Source organism: Cricetulus griseus, assembly GCF_003668045.3.
Source record: "Cricetulus griseus strain 17A/GY chromosome 1 unlocalized genomic scaffold, alternate assembly CriGri-PICRH-1.0 chr1_0, whole genome shotgun sequence".
Classification (NCBI taxonomy): domain Eukaryota; kingdom Metazoa; phylum Chordata; class Mammalia; order Rodentia; family Cricetidae; genus Cricetulus; species Cricetulus griseus.
Genome location: NW_023276806.1, coordinates 147,857,757 through 147,878,568, shown reverse-complemented (window position 1 = coordinate 147,878,568; position 20,812 = coordinate 147,857,757). Strand labels below are relative to the sequence as shown.

The window sequence follows — 20,812 nt, the reverse complement described above, 5'->3', positions numbered from 1 at the left end:
CTGTGTGCTGTTGTCTCTGTCCTACTAAGCTGGTGTCTTTACTGCTATGGTTCTAACAGGGTAGGGTGTCCAGATCCTAGAACCTTACCTACATCAAATGCTATAGGCTCCTATTAATACCCCCCAGTGCAGAAAGAGGCAGGAAATTTTTCAAGAGAATTTTGTTTCTATTTTATACCCACTACTATTGCATAACAACCTCATTTTCTTGTAATAATCAGAATCATTCAGCCCAAACTGTTTAGTAGGACTTTTCTTTGGCTATTGGATCATTACCAGGAACCATTAAGGATGGGAACTTAATTTCTAGCTTCATAAGAATGTTGCTCAAGGAAGACAGAGTCGGGGAAGGAATAGAGGAGAACAAGAGAAGAGATTTCTTAATAGAGGGAGACAGTATAGGTTTAAAGAGAAATCTGGCACTAGGGAAATGTTCAGAGATCCAAAAAGATGAACTCAACTTAGGATCTAGGTAGTAGTGGAGAGGCCATCTTTGATGCCCTTCCCCCATGAGATTGATGACTACCTTAATTGTCATCCTAGAGCCTTCATCCAGTAACTGATGGAAGCAGAAGCAGGTACCCACAGTTAAGCACTGAGCCATACTTCTGGAATCCAGTTGCAGAGGGGGAGGAGGGATGAACAAAGGAGTCAAGTCCAGGCTGGAGAAATCCACAGAAACAGCTGACCTGACCTAGTGAGAGCACAGGAACCCCAGTTGTAAAGCTTGGGAACCAGCAGTGGACTGTACCAAGCCCTCTGAATGTGGGTGCTAGTTAGGAGTCCTGGGCAGTCTATGGGACCTCTAACAGTGGAACCAGTATTTGTCCCTAGAGAACAAATGGACTTTGGGAGCCCACTCCCTATGGAGGGATACTATTGCATCCCAGACACACGGAGGAGAGACAAGGCCCTCCCACAAATGATATGACAGACTTTGATAATCACCCATAGAAGGACTCACTATCTTTCGGGAGTGGGTGGGAGTGGGTTGGGGGCCTTGGTGCAGGGCATGGGAGGATGAGAGGGAGAGGGAATGAGGGGATTGATATGTAAAATAAGATTGTTTCTAAATAATAGCAAAAAAAGAATGTTGCTCAATTTTCACATAGGCACAGCAGGCACTGAGAGAGTGGTAGGAAGATGAGCTACTCTCCTCATTTTTTCAGTTACAAGCCCTTGTCTTCTCACTGTGCTTTGAAGAAGTGGAGTCCCTTGTAACATCAGTACATCTCAAGGGTGTGAGTTTACAGTCTCATTTACCTTGGAATCAGTAGAATTCTCAGACAGTATTCAGGATCCTCTAACAGTAATTTATACATCCAAGGAGCCCAATGAGGAGTCTGCTCACAGACTAAGACTCTGAGAAGGTAAAGACTGTCATACTCTACCAGCAAGAGCTCAAGAGCTCCATTTAACCTCATTGAGAAATCCCACCTACCACAGGTAATTGATGTCATTCCAAGACATCTAAGATAGTCCCTACAAGAGCCAAAGATTATCATCAATGGAGAGAACACAAAGCCTTATAGAATGGAGAAATGATCAAAACTTCTGTGAAGCATTATCTTGGTAGAAGGCAACCAAAAGAATAAAACAATCATGATAGCTGAAAGAAAACTTTTATTAGCTATTTTTAAAAACTGTTTCACATGAATGGCAGATTGATTATTCGAGAATCATTTTACCAGTTGGGCGGTGGTGGTGGTGCAGGTGGTTAATCCCAGCACTTGGGAGGCTGAAGCAGATGGATCTCAGTGATTTTGAGACCAGCCTGGTCTACCAAGTGAGTTCCAGGACAGTCAGAAATCCTTGTGACAAAAAACAAAATTAAAAAAATTTAAAAAGAGTCATTTTACCCATCATAATTTGCTTCACTTTTACATTAGCAACAATCAAAGAGAAACTATCCAAATGATTATTTATTAATTATGGTTGAATAAGAAAATAATATTTTCTACAGTGCTGACAGTAAGAAAAACCAGAGATTTAATTAGAAACTTAAGTGTGCAACATATATACGTGTGTGTGTGTGTGTGTGTGTGTGTGTGTGTGTGTGTGTGTATGTATGTGTGTGTGCTGATCATTTATTTGCACTAAGGTTGACCATTGTCCTGGGAAGATCAAAGCACTTCCATGGAATAAGACTTATTATTCTCTCCTGGTGGAGTTAGTCACATCCATGCTACTGTTTGTAGTTGGAAAACTATTACTTGTTTTAGTTTTAGCAACTTGTAGTTGTTTTAGCAACTCTCTTCAGCTGAAACAAAATAAATAGAAAAAGTGTTTTTCTCTAAATTCTCCCCAAGTTAAGATTTTTACTAAGTCTTTTCAATCTTAAAATCTGCATTCAGTGACCTTATTTTATGATATTTTACCTGTGTTTATTTTATAGTTCATTTTATGGTATATCTTTTATATTGTTAGACCCCTGAAAAACTCAAGTATCCGGGGTCCCAGGCCACGTTCACGGTCACCCCAATCACCAGGCGGATTCGAGAGCTTGCTGCAAACTGCACGAGGCTTTATTGTAATTTAACGAGCTAACCCCATGTTAGCTTGGGTCTTTCACCCACCCGCCATGGCGGATGGCTAGAAAAGACAGTTCAAAGCTGCTTCGTACAGATCTTATAGGGCAGCGTAAGGGGAGTGTCTAGGGGTACACACAGGCTCAGGATTGGTGTGCCTCCAGGCTTGGAGGGCTTACCCTGTGTTGATTGGTCAACTGGTTGTTATGGCCCATAGGCCCTCTCAGGGTGGTTGCTATGCTCTCTACGTCATTGCTGTGTGCTTGTCCGTAAAGCACACCCAGGGTCTTAAAGCATAGCGCCACCAGCTAACTTCTGATTGGTTCCTTGTCACAAGACAGGCTTCTGACTTTCTAGTGACTAACTTCTGATGGGTTCCTTGTCACGAGACAGGCATCTGACCTCTAAGTGACCAAGGCAGGTTTATGGCAAGCATGTGTCCGGCTGTTATAGCTGCCGAAAGGGAAGCTGGTCCCTTCAATATTACATATTTTATGGAGCATAATTTATGTGAATGTACTGGATTTTTAAAATTTAGAATCCTTTGCCAGAGCCTTAATTTCAGTAGATCTGAGTATTAGCAATAGCAATTCATGTTCTTAAAACAACAATGTTGCAAGTGGAAGAATCATTAAAAAAATATGTCAGGCAGCCACATAATATTGTTGCTACAATGATCACAGTACAGAGAACACGCAATCGCTCTCCTGTGGCAATCTGTCAACTACTGTGTCCCTATGCATTACATGATATATATTATGTAATGTCTTACCTAATGTAGATTATCTATTTTACAAAACAGTCTAAATAATTTCTTATTTTACTGTTGGGAGCTGACAATTATGCTATTAGAGAATTTCTTGAGGTCCAGACCTCTGGTTCCAGTATTCAGGAGCTCTAGTCTGCATTGTATTGCAGATGCTAGCTGATTTGCTGTTGAATAGCATAGCCTCAGTGGAGAATGTCCCCTAGTTTTGCATCTCTACAGAACTAAGCATTTGAATAGGCCTGCACCAGGGCAGAGGTCTAGGTCTACATGAGGAGAGACTGTTTTAAGGTAACTGTCAGGAGGGTCTATGGAGAGGTTGAGGAAAATGGTCACTGCTATCACCAGAGAATGGTTAGAAAGCAGCTGAGGAAAATGCTGGAATAAATGGGAGACTCCAGTTTGCAGCATGGAACTGAGAGCTGTCCAAAGATGACGAGATGCCTGTGTCTGGTCTTTATCGCCATTGGGTTGCTAAGAATTTTCAAGTGCATATACCCCCATTCAGGCTGGACCTCGTGGCTTCTGTGGTTTGGGACTGAGACATGCTGGGCCATGATATTTTACACACCTTTGAATACTTTTAATCTCTTTTTATCATTGTATGGTATTTTCTTCATTTCACAACATAAAAATTTAATGTTAACTTGTTAACATAAGTTAAATCATTATAATTCTATTCCAAGCATGTTTTCAGATTTCAATACTTATATTTTTATAGATAGTCTTCACTGAAATATCATTCATATATCATAAAATTCAATCACATAAAGTAAGCAATTCACTGAGTTTTTATATATTTACCATAGCATAATTTTAGAAAAAACTTATTTCTCCCCAAGGAAATCTTACAGCATTTATTGTCCATCCATTTATCCTTCACTAGACACCACTACTGAATTCCTGTGAGGTTTTACCTATTCTAGACATTTCATCACAATGGACTTATATAACATGCAGACCTGTGTATGATGCCATTCAAACATGGAAATGTTCAAGGGTCATTTATACTGAAGCATGTTTCAATCTTGCATGCTTTTTAATGAACAAATAATACTGTATGGGTGAATCTCATTTTATCTGACAGTTCATCAATTGGTTGATATTTGGGTTGAATCATGAATAGAACTGTAATAATCATTCATACATATATTTTATGAACAAATGCTTTTTATCATCTTGAGTATACACAGAGACAAAAAATTCTGTTTCATGTTATAATTCTATATTTGATATTTGGGAAAATTTCAATCTACTTCTGAAAGGAGTTAACCCATTTTACAGCCACATTAGGGGAGTATGTGGATTCCAGTATCACTACATGCTAACCAGCTCTTGAGATTCTCTTGCTTCTTCTTAGGCATGATAGGGTACATAAAGTAGTATTTTCTTGTGGTTTGGATTTACATGTCCTTCACAAGGGACGTAGATTGAACTGAGTTTCCCATGCATATTTTCATATGTTTATTTAAATCCTTTGCCTGTTTTCAATTTAGATCACTTGCCAATTTAATGTTGAATTCTTAAGAGTTTTACATGTTCTAGATATAAGGTACAATCCTCTATCAGATACGATTTATGTGTAATTTACCCCCCCCATTGTGACAATTTTACTTTACATTTGAAGACAACATTTTTCCTTTTAATTTTATTTTGGCTCGTGAAGCTTGTATTTCTTTTCTCATTTTACAAAGACATGGATTAGTTCAAAGCCATAAATTTTTCTTCTGAAAAATTTCAGAGTTTTAGCTAAATTGGTGCTTTACCTTTTAAAATCTATTTTTATTTAAAATTTATTTTTATTGTGATGTAATATTTTGGTTGTGCTTTACTCATCTGCAGGTGAGCATCCAGCTGTTCCACCACATTTGTTGTCCTAACAGCTACTGTGAATGAGAAGCATTTCTGTTTATTGTTCATCTATGGAGCATACATAAATTTAATACTGGCAAATGTGCCAAAAGCATACAACTCCATATCAAATATTACATTATTCATTTAAAAAGTTCCTGACTAAAATTTCATGATTGTTGTAAAACAAGATACTGCTTGGATTAGGATATATATATATATATATATATATATATATATATATATATATAATATTTTTAAAAATATATTGTAAAACTCAGTAGCATTCTTGACTCTTATTTTGTCTTTTTCCCCCTTGTCTACACAATATTGCCCTAGATTCACCAATAAGAGTCACTCATGTGAGAAATGAAAAGCAGGGAACAGGCTAAAAATGTCTATTGCTCTTGAGGCAATGGTGGAATACATGTGAGTTAAAGCCAATGTGAAGTTTTGGGAAAGCCTCTGGGAATACTCAGAAAATACCTGTCTTGGGGATGCAAGCAGCTATAAGCAGATATAGTAAACATCTGTATATAACTAGCATTAAAAAAAAATCATCAAATACTTCCATAGGATAAGAACTTCTATCATTGTCATTTTACTCCTATAAAAATAGACATTAAAATGTTATATAATGTTTTCATGGTCACAAGGTTGTTATGCTAAAATTTGCTTCAATTCCAGCATGTGTGGCTTTGAGCCCCATGTTTTTCATATTAGTTGCTTCTGTAACCTATATTCCTATAATATGTTGTAGAACTTTGCTTTCCTTTGGTACAATGCCAAAGAATCTTTTATTATGTGAGTACTCTTCATAAGCAAGTACTAAAAAGTCACTTTTGCTCACAATTGTCCTATGGTCTCCTAACACCCACTCTGCAAAGATAGACTCATAAAATTGTCTGAAATGTGCTTTGTAATTTTATCCTTCTAACTGACTAAGTCACTTTCCTATGCTTCCTCTCATGTTCATCTTATATTTTTTGTTCTACCTGGAATGCATGATTGGAAATGGCACAATACCACTGGGCATTGTGACTCAAAGCTTTCCTTTCTCTATGAAAATCGTATGATTTGATTTTTGCAGGAAGACTTATGCAGAACTTTGCCTCTGTTATAATTGCTTCATGAGCATTTATAAAAAATATGGTTCTGTCACCAGCTCTAACACACGTTACTGAAAATCTTGCTTCTTCACTGGTACTTTTGGAATGAGAGCAGGTTCTCTACATCAAGACTCCTGTGAAGATTAAATAAGCCTGCCTGACCAAAAGACTGTCACACAGGGTATGTTCCTAAAAGTGTCAATTACTGTATTTTACTATTCAGTCTATTCAAATATATAATTAGTACATTCTAATGTTTTTACTATAGACTTTCATTTTATGCTTCTGCATTTTATTCTTTAAAAATCTTTAACATAAGATTTATGTTTATGACCAGATAAATCCCTAGAGATTCCTTGCCTGGCTTATTAACTAGAATTCACCTTCTGCTGAGATTCTGTTTATGTGTTTGCCAAACCAAAGCTGACAAATAGTTTATTCCACAAATTAAAATAATCTTTCACAATGATGAGCATATGAATTTGTACTTAATTGTGATTGATTGGGAAGAAGTGATTATATGAGCATCTCTCTCGATTACAGAGAACTGAATTTTCAACTGTTCGGTGGCTTAAGACTTAGAAGCATGTGGCTTCTACTTGGAGGCAGTTTGATTGCACTTACAAGATCTTTCACTGTTGTTAGCTACCACAATGTGTTAGTGATGGTATTATGTTTACACAGACACACACACACACACACACACACACACACACACACACACACACACACAAACACACAAAGCAGTGAAACTGAGACTCACAGGTTTTAGATTTGTTTGTTTGTTGTTTTGTTTCATTTTGTTCTGAGACAGGGTTTCTCTATGTAACCCTGGCTGTCCTGAAACTCCCTCTGTAGAACAGACTGGCCTAGAACTCACAGAAATCTGCCTGCCTCTACCTCTCAAGTGCTGGTATTAAAGGCAATGAACCACAACCTCACAATTCCACTTCTAGCTCTTGATTTATCAGTTAAGAGAGTAGGTGCTCTGTACACAACAGGAGTCCATGTTGTGAAACAAGAGTTTTATACATTGCGAAGATGTGTCACTAAGATTGGTTTAATAAAAAGCAGAATGACCAATAATTAGGCAGGATTTTAGAGGCAGCCGGGCAGAGTCATGTAGAGATGCCAGGAGACACAGAGCAAGCAGGATAGGCTGTACAGAGATGAGGGAATAAAGTTATGAGGCAAACATAAATAGAAATGGGTTAATTTCAGTTATAAAAGCTAGTTAGAGAAGGGAAATGGGATTGTCATGTAAAACAATCCTGTTTCTAATTCAAATAAAAAAAAGTTGGGGAAAAATGCTAGTTAGAAACAAACCTAAGCAATCCACAAAGACTTTATAAGTATAATAAGTATCCATGTCATTACTGGGGAGTCAATGTTCCCCCCAAAAAAAACACCAAATAAAAATCAACAATTGAGCAGCCACATATATTTAACCAAAAGTGAAATGTGAATGTGAACCAGAAGAAAAATGTGTCCTTTTAAAGCTGTGATGTCAGGTCAGCTTTCTTGGTTTCATTAAATGTGAGGAAGAGTTGAACATGTCTTTGCCTGATTTTGATAGAATTTCAGAACAGACAGCCAACATATGTGTTCTCCTTTTCTGCCAAGGTACATTCAGAAGCTCCAACTGAAATTGCATTTACCAGCAAGCAAACTACACAAACTTTCCATTTAGATTTTTGTATTATCATCCGATTTAGAGTTCCAAGGGTAACATTAGGAGTGAAGTAAACATTGGCTTATATGGTTAGCATTTTGGTTCTTTCCATCACATAATATTGAATATCAATTATCTAAATTATATACATTTTTGTAAGTCCAATACATGAAACAAATATTGGGTCTCTCTGTACCATAAAAAGTCCCACTATATTAACTTGTTTTCAGAGAAGAGCAACTTCCTAGACATGGATTTCTCACTAGGTTATTGCTTTGTCTGCACAGGTCATTGGCTACAGTGAGTTTCAGTTTGACCTCATAGCATCATTGTTCAATCTCTTAACATTTTGGTAATCATTGTTTATAATTTTTAGTGAAATGCAATAACTCCTGGGATATATACTCCACAAGAAGCAAGAATCTAGAAAGGTATCTGCCATGATAGTGGATCACCAAAACGTTCAGAATGATCTTCATTTCTATTTTAACTTTCTTCCTGATAAATAATTGATTTGAATGAGTCAGACCTTCTTTTCTAGTTCAGCACTCTTCTAAAAATATTTCTTCCTTCTTATAACAAGTTAAATTTTGCTTTATTTGTGTCATATCTTACTTGACTGAGTATCAGCTAAACTTCTATGATCTGACATACTCCAGGTTTTCTTTGGCTTCTTTTTCATAGTGCTAAAGTTTCACTAGGCCTCCTCATAGGTCTTAAGAAATGTGTTCTTAAGAAACATGAATTTTTTCCTATTTTCTCTTTTTAAGAATATTAATGATGTTAAAAGAATGGGATTATTTTTATTTTATTTTTATTTACCTATGATACATCTGCAAATTCAAAAATAAAGACATTAACCTGAGAATAATAATGCCTTAAGGAATGAATTCTTTAAAACATTGGCATTCTTCATGCATTTACTCATACAACAATTTGTTTTAAACACACAAGAATTTAGAGTTTTACTGTGAACAGTATAGCTCAGCAGATAAAGGCACTTGCCACACCAGCCTGGTGGTATAAGCTTTATCAACAGAACTCTTGTCAAGATGAAAGGATCTGTGTTACTCCCTTCTCTTAGCTCTGGTGTCATCATGGGATGAAGAAGTGGAAATACTGTAAGAGCCAGTGTAGTGGGGATTGCCCTGAGCCAGTGTTTTCCAGTCATAGCAGAGTCTTTGTACACACAATTCACAATGGCTGTGACTATATGCAGAAGACTCATACAAGATCAAACCAGCCAAAATTCCAGTGTGGATGAGGAAAAAAATTCACAGAATCCTACATAAAGTTGGAGAGCTTTTGGCAACTAATCATGGATAAGGGAAGCAGAATCAATTTTCTTCACGGATGTAGCTCCTGATGGGTTACTTAGGCTTCAGTGGATAGGACACTAACAATACTAAGTGGTCTCAATGGTTTTGATTTTGTTTTTAAGAAGTTGGGAAGAAAAGGTGATGGTTAGAGAGTGTGAGGAGTTGGAGCAGAGGGAGTAGGGAGTTGGATTTGCACAAAGTATGTTGTATAAATGTATGAAATTCTGAAAAAATACATATTTTTAAAAGATGGAAACAGAGAAATGACTATACCAATTTTTTATCTGACCCTCATATGCATACCTTGGCACATATGTCCAAATGCACACACACACACACACACACACACACACACACACACACGCACGCACGCACGCACGCACGCACATACACACACACACACATGAACACAATTATGTGTGTGTGTGTGGATGTGGGGGCAGTTTCCTACCTATTAAGGAATCTGAACTCATAGGAACAACAGATACAAGGCAGAAAATAAAAAAAAAATGAACTTGAAAAATGTCAAAAGGTAACAAGATGAAATAATGGGTTGTGCAGGGATTCTGGAAAGGGGCTCACATCAGATTATGAGTTCAGAGAACAACACTTACATCATTAGCATGATATAGATAAAACTATTGCAATATAACCTCATCTGAAGCATATGTTGCAATAGGTACTACCCAGAAAAGGTAAATAAATAACAGTGGCAAAAGAAGGAAAACTGCTTAAAAAGATGGTTGTAGTTGTGGGGAAAAATAGTAAGCCACTCTGACTACAGACAGAGGACCTGGTTGGCTCCTTTATTTGTTCCACCCACCACTAACTTCCACCTCCTCCAGTATTCAGCCTGTTTCAAACCCAGTTAGGATAATTTCCATCAGAACCGCAGGGTTTTAAGGATGGGGTGAATCACATCGACATCTGATTCTCTGCTTTTGGCTCTGAGCAGCGTTCCAGGCACAGAGAGATGTAAGGCAATTCACTACAGATCTGAAAATACCATCACTCTGATATTCACTGAACATCCTCCCTCTTACCACAGAGTTCTTACTAATGGATTGAAGGCAAAGAAGAACTATTCTTATCAAAACCAAATTTAAAAAGAGTCAACCAGGTGAAGCTCAAGTGTCTTGAAGCTAAGTGCAATGCAAACCGTCAACAACCCTCAAACACTGAGTTTGAGCTTCTCATCTGTGTGAGAGGGCAGTTCTTGAGCCTCTTTGTACTGGAAACTAAATCCTCTTCACCTCCCACACATGTTAAGGCAAACCAGGGCTCTTAAACTGACATATACAGTCCAAAGGAGGAAGGAGAAGGTAACCAGGTTTCTATAGAATCTTACACGTACATATTCCTCAGACAAGATTTTGGAAAGTTTCATTTCTGTGCCCTTCAAAGTCAGAATGGCACACTTACCTAGGCGTTGGTCTCTGTCCTTCTACATAGTCTCATGTCACATTCTTAGTCCTTCTGTTGTGTTTGCTAGGCCACAGACCTGGAGGCTCCACAGCTGCAGTCTGTTCAACTAATCAGTACAGGAGGGTAGTCTGCAGACCTGAGAAGAGAGCCATCACCTCTTTTGGTGCATATTTAACTAACCAAGCACTTAATTTCCAGAGAGAGAAACAATACATGTTTTAAACATATGCGAATTATACAAAACTGTGTTCGTCTTTAAAGGAGCAGAGGGAGCAAAATAAACAAAGGATTTTTGCCACCTTCAATCAGATTCTTGAAAAAGAAAATATAATATGTATGTGTCAGTAAAGAAAATAGTGTAAATGCTGGAAAGGGATTGGAGAAAAGGCAAATACCGGTACCTGAGTTGAAAGTCTCCTAGGGAACCCCTTTAGGTGATGACATAAATAACTGTTCCCCAAGGCCAGCCTTCCAAGATCAGTCAGTTTATTAACACAAGGGTTTTGAGGTTCCTTATTTATTGTCTAGGCTTTTGTTGTGTTTCATCTGTAACTAAAATATATTGGACTCTCCCCCTCACACTTTTTGATTTGAACCAAGGTTATGAAAGTAATTTGAATTGTATATGAGCCGTTTTACATCCTCATGAAACCTTTCAATATGACACATTTGAAAGTGAATGATTATGTGAAGTATGTTCAGAATAGCAAAGCCTCACCAGGAAATGTGAATTGCGTTGCTGACATTTATCCATAAATTAATTACTCGGATGCTCATGCATATGCAGAAATGATTGAAATTTCCCCATTAGTTAATTGCTGATCAAAATTCTATTAGAATTTGGGTACACATCATTTGGTCATTATTTTCTTAGATGGATTGTATTTTGTAAAATAAAATGAGTCTCTGGAGTAACTGGGAAAAAAAAAACCCACTACATTTTACAATTATCAGATAAGGTCCAACGTGATAAATATTACCTTTACAACATCGGGGAAGCAATATTTATAAAAAATAAACTGTAAACTAAGCATGATTTCATTTTATAGGGAATTAAAGCCATAAATCAATTTGTGGTTGCGTCTGTTCCCAAAAGCTATTGTTCTTTCATATCCTGTTTCTAAGGAAGTGATACATACAACCCCACTGTGCTTTCTAGGGCTATTTGGGAAGCCAGTGTGATAATACATATGAACATACTTTGAAGTACTTAGGAGAATGTGTGTGCATATGTGTGCGCGTATGTGTGTGTGTGTGTGTGTGTGTGTGTGTGTGTGTGTGTGTGTGTATTTATATATTCATGTGAGTTTGACTGACATTGTTTTGAGGAGCTACAGAATGAGATGTTTACCTCCTAGTTAAATAGAACCTCATAAGAGTTTCAATAAGGAAAACAGAAAATTATTGTATCTGATGATTAAGGTTATTCAAAAATAGTACCTGATACTTTGTCCTCCCCACTTCATTATTTTTTATTACTGAATTAAGTCATCCGAGTCATGATTCACTGCCACGTGTTTGTAAGTCTTGAGCCTAAGCTCAAAAACACAATGTCTTATTCTGCTTAAGTCAATGACTGTCTAGAGCTAACAAATTACATGCTTAGCATTCATTTCTAAAAGCCATTTTGGTTTTTCAATCTTAATGATGTTATTCAATTCCCTAGTTCACCCCTAAATAAAGAGGAACAATGATGTCAGTTATCAGAAGCCACAGACAATCCATTGATCCAGCCATCAGAATAGGCAGTTGTGTGCCATAGGGACAATTGTGAGGATTACAGTTATGTGACTGTAACTGAGTTTGTTTGTTTGTTTGTTTGTTTTGTTTTGTTTTGTTTTGCCCCCGTGGCTTTAGCACATTTTTGAAGGGGAGTTCCAGCTGAGACCAACCCCGAAGTTGAGTTGTGTTTATTCATGGTTTCAAGGTCACCAATAGTCAGAAAACGAATGCAGATTAATATGGGGAATTGAATTTAATTCAAATTACCCTGGAGAAATAGCTCTGGGAATGGATGCTAAGACCATTTGTCTAACAGTTCCTTCTGTGCTTGCTCATGGTGCACCTTATCTACAGTAATATTTTCACCAAGACAAATAAATAATCCAGAAGATGACACATCATTTTAAAAGACCAAAAGCACAGACTGTGTATGTTTACCAGCAGCAACTAGAATAATAGCTGGAAGGAGCAGATGTGGCTTAAATTTTGCTTCTACAAATGAACCCCTTAGAACAATCTCACATTAATCATTTCAGATTACCGCTTTGAAAAATGTCAGATAAAATTAGAGAGTGGATCTTGGAAATGGGCTGACATAAAGTGGTGTAATCCCGTTCACACTTTGGAGCATAGTTTACATGGCTGGAGAAGATTTTATAGGTATTTAGTAATACACAAAGCAAGAGTGCATGCTGCCTCCATTTGAGTCTTTTGATTAAGAACTTTATTTCTGTGTACTTTCTTTTGTTCAAAATCAATCTCCCCCACCCTCTTTTCTCTTTAGCAGGCTGTCCAGCACTACCTGTCTTCTCTAAGGCTGAATGAGTATTCTTGTTTAATCAGTTGCTCGTGAAATAAAGTATTAGGTTTCAAACCTTGAAGAAATGGCTGAGGTGCCTACTTAATATGTGGAAGTGAACCCGGCTGCCAGGTCCCAGCTGCATCCCTCAGTCCCTGTTACAGGGCCCTCCTGGAAGGCATACCCACCCTCTAACTTAAACTCTCCACTCTCTTCCCTAGATAATCCAACCATGTCGGTTACCTGCTCTTTTTGTCCCTTTGGACCTCCCAGCCTCTGTTGCACCTGGTTCTTTCTCCCACCCCTCAATCCCCACATGCTGTAGCTTCCTTGCCATGTCCACTCTGGACTCTCTCAGATGTCCCTGCCTCTTACGATGCCTCCCTTTTAAACAAATAAACCTTCTTCTCCACCATACCGAAGAGCAGTCATATTTCCTTTCCTTTTTTATATTTGTTTTATCATTCATAAAGGACCTGAGTTACAGACACTTAGGGCACAGTCATCTGAGCTCTCCTTGGGAATCCACTTGTGAGTCCTTCACATTTCATAAACACTGATCAGGGCCCAAGAAGAGCTCCTATCAGCCTTGTCCTTCATTCAACAAGAACTGTCATTAAGTTCATGAGGAAAGTGGACTTGAACCTTCCTTCAAAAGGTAAAACTGTGTAGTGACAGGTGAGAGGTATGATAAATGAACATGCCAGGTCCCTTCTCTCAGGTATGTAATAAAGTTTTGCTGATACCATTTTGCTAATACCAAGAACACTGAGTACTGTTCTGCTTTTTGTTATTTCAACTTGTAGTTTCAAAGACACCTTCAAAATGTGAGTCACTTGTACTAGTCACTGGTGGAAGGTGAAACCACTATTTATTATTAAATTTGCTCCAGAACATAGATTAGTATAGATCAAATACTATTAAAAGTGATACTCATAGGCCAAATAACAAGAAATTCCATAGATTTAATATCAATAATGTTTTATCTTGATTACATGTTTATACATTATCTTGGTTATCTTAGAATATAATACATTAAATTTAATTTCACCTTTCATTTTTGTTTCTTTGAATTGTGAAAAAAAGTTCCAAATGCTGTATGTGTCACATATTTCTACTAGACATTGCTTTCTATACTAAATATGGATATGATAGCAAACACTCACAGAGGCACCTGGTTGGACAGCAACTAGCAGATGAGTGATTTAATACAAATATTAAAAAAATAGTTGGGCCAGTTAACACCTCTTTGAGCTCCTAACAGGGAGGCCTCAGGATTGAGTCCTCTCACAGGTACTTTGAGAAGCGGGTAATGAAGGGACCAACCACAGTTTTGACAGCCATAACAGGCTAGCACGTGCTTGCCTGAACTTGCCTTGGTCACTAGGAGGTCAGATGCCCACCTCATGGCAAGGAACCACTTAGTAGTTATCTAGCGGGGCTATGCTTTACGGCTCTGCGTGTGCTTTACTGACAAGGGAGCAGCAATGATGCCTAGAGCATAGCAACTGCCCTACGAGGGCCCATGGGCCATAACAACCAGTTGACCAATCAATACAGGGCAAACCCTCCAAGCCTGGAGGCACACCAATCCTGAGACTGTACATACCTCTAGACACTCCCCTTATGCTACCCTATAAGATCTCGGTCCCATGGTTTCTCAGGGTCTTTCCCCAGCCGTCTGCTGTGATGGATGGATGAAAGGCCTGAGCTTATGGGGTTAGCACGTTAAGCAACTGCAATAAAAAAGGACTCATTACTTTTTCATTGAAAAAAAATATTCCAGAACTATTACTAAAAAGTTAGGATTTGTCATGATATGTTTAGGTTCTCTTTGAAGTGCTACAAAGAAACAGTGGAAACAGTTTTCATGTGTGTGCCTGTGTACATGTGTGTGGGTGTGTGAGAGCTCATGTCTGTGTACATGTATATGCTGGTGTACATTCTGAAGTGGGGAGATCAGAAGTCAATGATCTGTATCATCCTCTGTTGTTTTCAACCTTCTTGTTTTTTGAAACAGGATATCTCATTGAACCTAAAGATTAGAAGTTCAGTTAAACTAGCTAACCAGTTGGCTACAGAGATGTGCCCACCCCCAACCCCTACCCAGCACTGAAGAAACACATGTGTGCTGCCACAGACCAGACCTTGTTTGAATTCTAGGAATCTAAACTCAGGTCTGCATAGCACAAAGATATATGTCCATGGAGATAGCTGTCTTCCATCTATCTGGACAATTTGAATATTTGGAAAATAGTCTTCCAAATATCAAAATAAATACTAAATGACACCTTATATATAAATGATTCTCAGACAAATAATAGAAGTGCTTTGCTTCTATAATTTCAATCATGTGTTGCAAAAATTAAACACACAAGAGGAGTTAAGGAAAATAACAGAAGTTTCTCAAAGATGAATGTAAAAGCCATACTCTGAATTCAAAAGATGCTGAGGAAGATGGTACTTTGACAATTGGCTCTATCTTATAAGGGATTTTTGAAATCTCTGAATTCTGTGCTAAAAAACGTAAAACATTTTCCACAAGAAATACTAAGTTATTGAGACTCTCCCATAAGGATACAATTCTTCTTTGACCTTTGACCAGAGTGGACAAGATCTGTGACCTTTAAAATAAAATAAAGATATTTTAATTTTTGTATAAGGAATTTGAAGTTTCAATATTTATAAATCTTGAATATGTTTTGAGTCTGCAGTCAGTAAATATATAGTGCTTAAAACATTTTTTCAAGGTAACTAGTATAATGGTCAAGGGAGAGGTATGCAATGAATTTCACTTAATAGCCTGTAATCTCAGTTTATAACATGTAGTCATACAGTATGTACCTACATTTTTAAGTCTCCATACCACACAGATAGCAGTAGTAAACTTGATGTTGAGCTATGCTTATAAGGTGAATGGACATTTTCTTGGCACCTCATCATTTGGGGTGGCAAAGTATACTTTCCTAAAAGTAAGTGCTATAAGTCATCTGAACACAAAAACCTGCCTTGTGCATGTTAAAATCTTAATAAGGAATTATGCCAAAGGTCAAACTGGTTCAACATGTTACAAGGATTACAAAAGTATGTATACTCACAGAAAGATAAAAGTGTTGAGAACACTGCTAAACTAAATACCAAACCAGTTAATGTCCTCTAGTATCTAGACAATAAGAAATGACCTTTGGGTATTTTTTATTTTTTCTATCACATAGAATCATTTGCATCTCAACTGGACAAAAATCATTTACAGTTGAACAGTTTTCTAAAGGTTAAAACTAATTGCACAGTCTGGAATCTTATTGGTAGTAAATATAAATCAAACCAATGTGAATTCTTAGAGGACCTGATGAGCTTGGAGGGCGGTGGGTATATTGCCATCGCCTTGCACCCCAATATTTGGAGACTTCTCATTTGTAAGAGAAATAAAATAAGATCTAAGAAATCCCATCTGGAATTCAAATGGGAGAAAGGATGTTCTCACTGACTAGAGCACGTATTGCCAGCAAGGACTGTGATACATACAGACTCAGAGTCATTTCTGGTAGGTAGCCATCACCTAGCCCCAGCTATGTAGAGTAAGGCCAGAAACTAAGTTTGTGTGTGTGTGTGTGTGTGTGTGTGTGTGTGTGTGTGTGTGTGTGTCACTCAAGAATGGACCTTTGTTTCTCTGGGCCTGATTAAATTATGGCCAGGTAATTATAGCCTTTTCTTTACTGGTGTTACATGAAATTAAAGCAAGGATATGGGATATGTTCCATTTGAGGGTGAGGTATTTGTATTAGTCATGAACACAAGAAGAGCAGAATAGTGATTGTTTAGGAATTAAGATCCTTCTAATGGTAACATCAATACCTTAAGGGAAGATGACTAGGAAAACTAAACAAATGTGGAATTATTTATTTTCATTGTTGAGTACTAAAGATGCAGGTCCATCTTGGCCAGTAACAAGCAAATGAGTGTCATCAATTCTCGGAGACAGCTAAGTAGATGCACATCAAAAAACATTTGGAGAAGACCCTGAAAAGGGTTGGATTTTTTTTCCTTCAGTCGAGGAATTGAGAGCACAGAATATCAGTGCTTGTTGAATTGTAACATAGTACTCGAAAGATGAACACTGTATTCATATTGTCCTGAGATTAAGTCCTAATTCCACCTTTATGGGAATTTATTCAAATAACAAAACTATTTATGCTTCAGTTTCCCATTCATTAAAATATGGAATAAAGCTTTTCTGCCACAAAGATTGTAGGGAAAACTGAGAGACTGTCATCTATCTATCTTCCTGGAGGGCTATCTGTCTGTTTATATCTGTCGTGTGCTTTCATGTACTTAGACAAATACTTCAAAAACTTGAGTTATAAATTCTGTGCCTTCCTTTCCATGCTCATCTTTAAGTTATAGGTGTGATGGCTTGCAGACTACATGTCATTTTTGATTTGCTCTGAGAATGGAAAGAAGGGAAAATCATAACATTGTGTCCCTTCCATGGCAAGCCTTTTGACAGATGTAGTATTGGCATAGAGAAGTATTAGCTCCCATGTGCTCCGGCAATGCTACTACATGGAGACAGTCTCCAGCCAAGTAATGGCCCAACAGGACTAAGCCTGGGATAATATCAGCTCTGGGCCAATACCTGTATTCTGTTCTCTTTTGTAACTAATTACCCTTCACCTGAAATACCTAGTTTGTGTCCTTCAGACTGCACACAGGAGCTTCTGCTGTTGTCAATATCCATTGCAACAGTATTGTGATACCCTCAGAAACACTTTCCAGGAACTGAAACTTCTCTCGGCATAACCTCCCTACCCTGCTTTTGCAATCTATGTCTCCCAGCCTGTTCCACACAGACTTTTTCCTTATCCTAGAAGTGCATATAGGGGTGATTAGCAGTTACACGAACTGGTTTCATTTAACTCCCCTGTAGGTTTATCTTCATCTCCAATCAATAGCCTAATGGGAGGAGAGATTTAGTTCATTTGAAGTAAGTCTATGATGGCTGACATTTTGGAATACAGATTTTTGGACAATTAGAAAGATGTACAATCAATAACAGGAGAGTCCTTCTGTGCTGCGAAGCAAACTTGTCTAGAAATATTGTGTGATTTACCTTTAGCACATTATCTCTTCAGCTCTTTATTGATTAGCCATGACTAATAACTGTTTGAAGGAGAAAATATATACCCCACAGACAACATTGTCTCACAGCGAAGCAAAGGTAGTTTGATTCTAATAGCTGGTCTATCTGGGTACAGGCACATGGTCAATATAGTCAATATTTAAAATATACATTTATAAGAGAATTTGTGATTGTGAGGACTTAGAACTGGAAAACAGTTCAGAGAATGTTCTAGAAAAATCAGTATTGAGAAGAGGGAGTATATTTGTCATAACAGTGAATTTAATTAGCATCATCATGGTGATAAGTCTGTTCAATTCTCTTTGATTCTGATTCCCCTCTTTCTTTTTTTATGGGTTTCATTGTGTTTTTAAATGGTTATGTCCATCATTCTTCATTGTCTTCCCGAGTTAGGCTCTGGAGAGCACATTTGCTGAACTTGTCACCTTTATGCTGGCTTGTGCTTCCAGATAGCAGGCTCCTTGTTATGCAGTTAGACCTATAAATAGCTGGGCACTGAACCTGTTAGCTAGAATATCTGTACTTTAAACAACTCTTTTTTCTGCAACATTTTTAGAAAGTATGCTTTTGGGTAGGTTTATCTTTGCATTAATAAACTAGAGCATATAAGGGCACAAAACATGAATACAAATAAAGATTTGATATTCAAGTGCAGCATGTACAATCACCATCATTGTCACAGTCTCACCTCTTGGGATATCAGATCAGTACACACTTGAGACAGTCTATTACTTTCTGAATGCTGGACAAAGAAATACATGTAGCTCCTGGGATGTAATTTGAAGAGTCATGGACAGGGAGAGAGAGCAAAATAATAGCATTTAAGTTCTAAAATCAGAACATTTCTATTAAACCTATAACCCTTAATCCTCCCCATCTCTTCCCTCCCTCCCTTCCTCCCTCACTGTCTGCTTATTTGCCCCTAATTTACCCCTCCTCTCTCATCCTTATCTTCATCTTTTGTTCTTTTAGTTCCCCCCATGTACACACAAATAATTCATAAGGAAAGTTGTAAATATTGTAACATAGCAGCATCCATCCATTTGTTTACCTTCTAACTCTGGCTGCTTCATCTACTTCTGAAGTTGCTTAGTTATAGAGACAGAAACCTAAGGCTACACAATGTATGATAATGAGCATTTGGCACTTTACAGGAAATATTTGCTGACCTCCATTTTAGAGTATGCTAAAAAACGATAGACATATCTCTCCTTTTTCCTTTAGCTTAAAATACATCACAGAGTACATAATACTCAGATTTTGGCTAGCAGTATGCCACAAACCAGAAAAATAAACACCAAATATGAACATAGGCATAACAATAAGACAAAAGAAACAAATGACAACCTTCCCAGGAGCCAAAGCTGGACCAAGTTGAGAAAGGTAAGAAATGCTTAAACACATAGGGTTCTAACTCAAAATACAAATACATCTTCATGAATCCATGCTAATGTAAAGAGATGCCTGATTAAAGAAATAATGGAGATACCAGACACACTTCAGTACAGAAATCTGAAATCATTTATATAGCCTGTCTAACGTTTGGAACATGAATCATAACTGTCTACTTATGTCTGAACTGTGCATGGTCATTCACTTATAATGACTACAGCAGATTGGAAAAAGTAGTAACTTCGCAGTTGAAAAATCCAGCAGACACTACCTCAGTCAGACAATAAAGGCTAACATAAAAACTAGACTGACAGCTGGGCGTTGGTGTTGCAAGCCTTTAATCCCAGCAGAGGCAGAGGCAGGCAGATCTCTGTAAGTTGGAGGCCAGCCTGGTCTCCAGAGCAAGTGCCAGGATAGGCTCCAAAGCTACACAGAGGAACCCTGTCTCAAAAACCAAAAAAAAAAAAAAAAAAAAAAAAAAAGAACTAGGCTGACAGTACATATTTGTGACTTGTACCAGGCTTTTTCTTTTGAGACACCAACCAGCTCCCAAATCACGACACAAAGACTTACTAGTTAATTATAAATGTTTAGCCTTATTTTAGCTCTTATTTAAATCTATTTCTCTTTATATATGTTATGCCTAGAGGCTTTTACCATTTCTTCCTTCCTTCATTTCTGTCTATCCATCTGTCCTCCCTTCTTCCTTCTTCCTTCTTTCCTTCTTTCCTTTCTGTATATCTATTCTGTATCTGACTGGCAGCTGCCTGGATTCTGGCCTGCCTATCCCTCTCCTGCCTACTTATTAGCCATTCAGATTTTTATTAAACCAATCAGGTGCCTTAGGCAGGCAAGATGAAATAAATGCAGCACACCTTTGCATAATTAAAGAAATGAAGTATAAACAAATGGAACACATCTTTACATAGTTAAAGTAATTTCCACAACACTCTTGAAATGATGTGATAAGATAGCTACTTTATGCTTGTGGTCTTTCTCCACAAAATACATAATCCAGGTTTATTCAACAGAAAAAAATATTAGAAAAATCCTGATTAAGAAACAGTCTACAAAATACCTGTTAAAGTT

General features: G+C 37.5%; 1 long non-coding RNA gene across 1 annotated transcript; it reads right to left on the bottom strand.

Annotated features, from left to right (window-relative positions):
* Positions 1–10,340: 10,340 nt before the first annotated feature.
* LOC113832975 lies at positions 10,341–20,090 on the bottom strand. Its single transcript, XR_004772070.1, has 3 exons — positions 19,020–20,090; positions 14,801–15,815; positions 10,341–10,806 (listed from the first exon to the last, which is right to left on the bottom strand). It is a non-coding gene; the product is annotated as an uncharacterized LOC113832975 (long non-coding RNA).
* Positions 20,091–20,812: the final 722 nt, after the last annotated feature.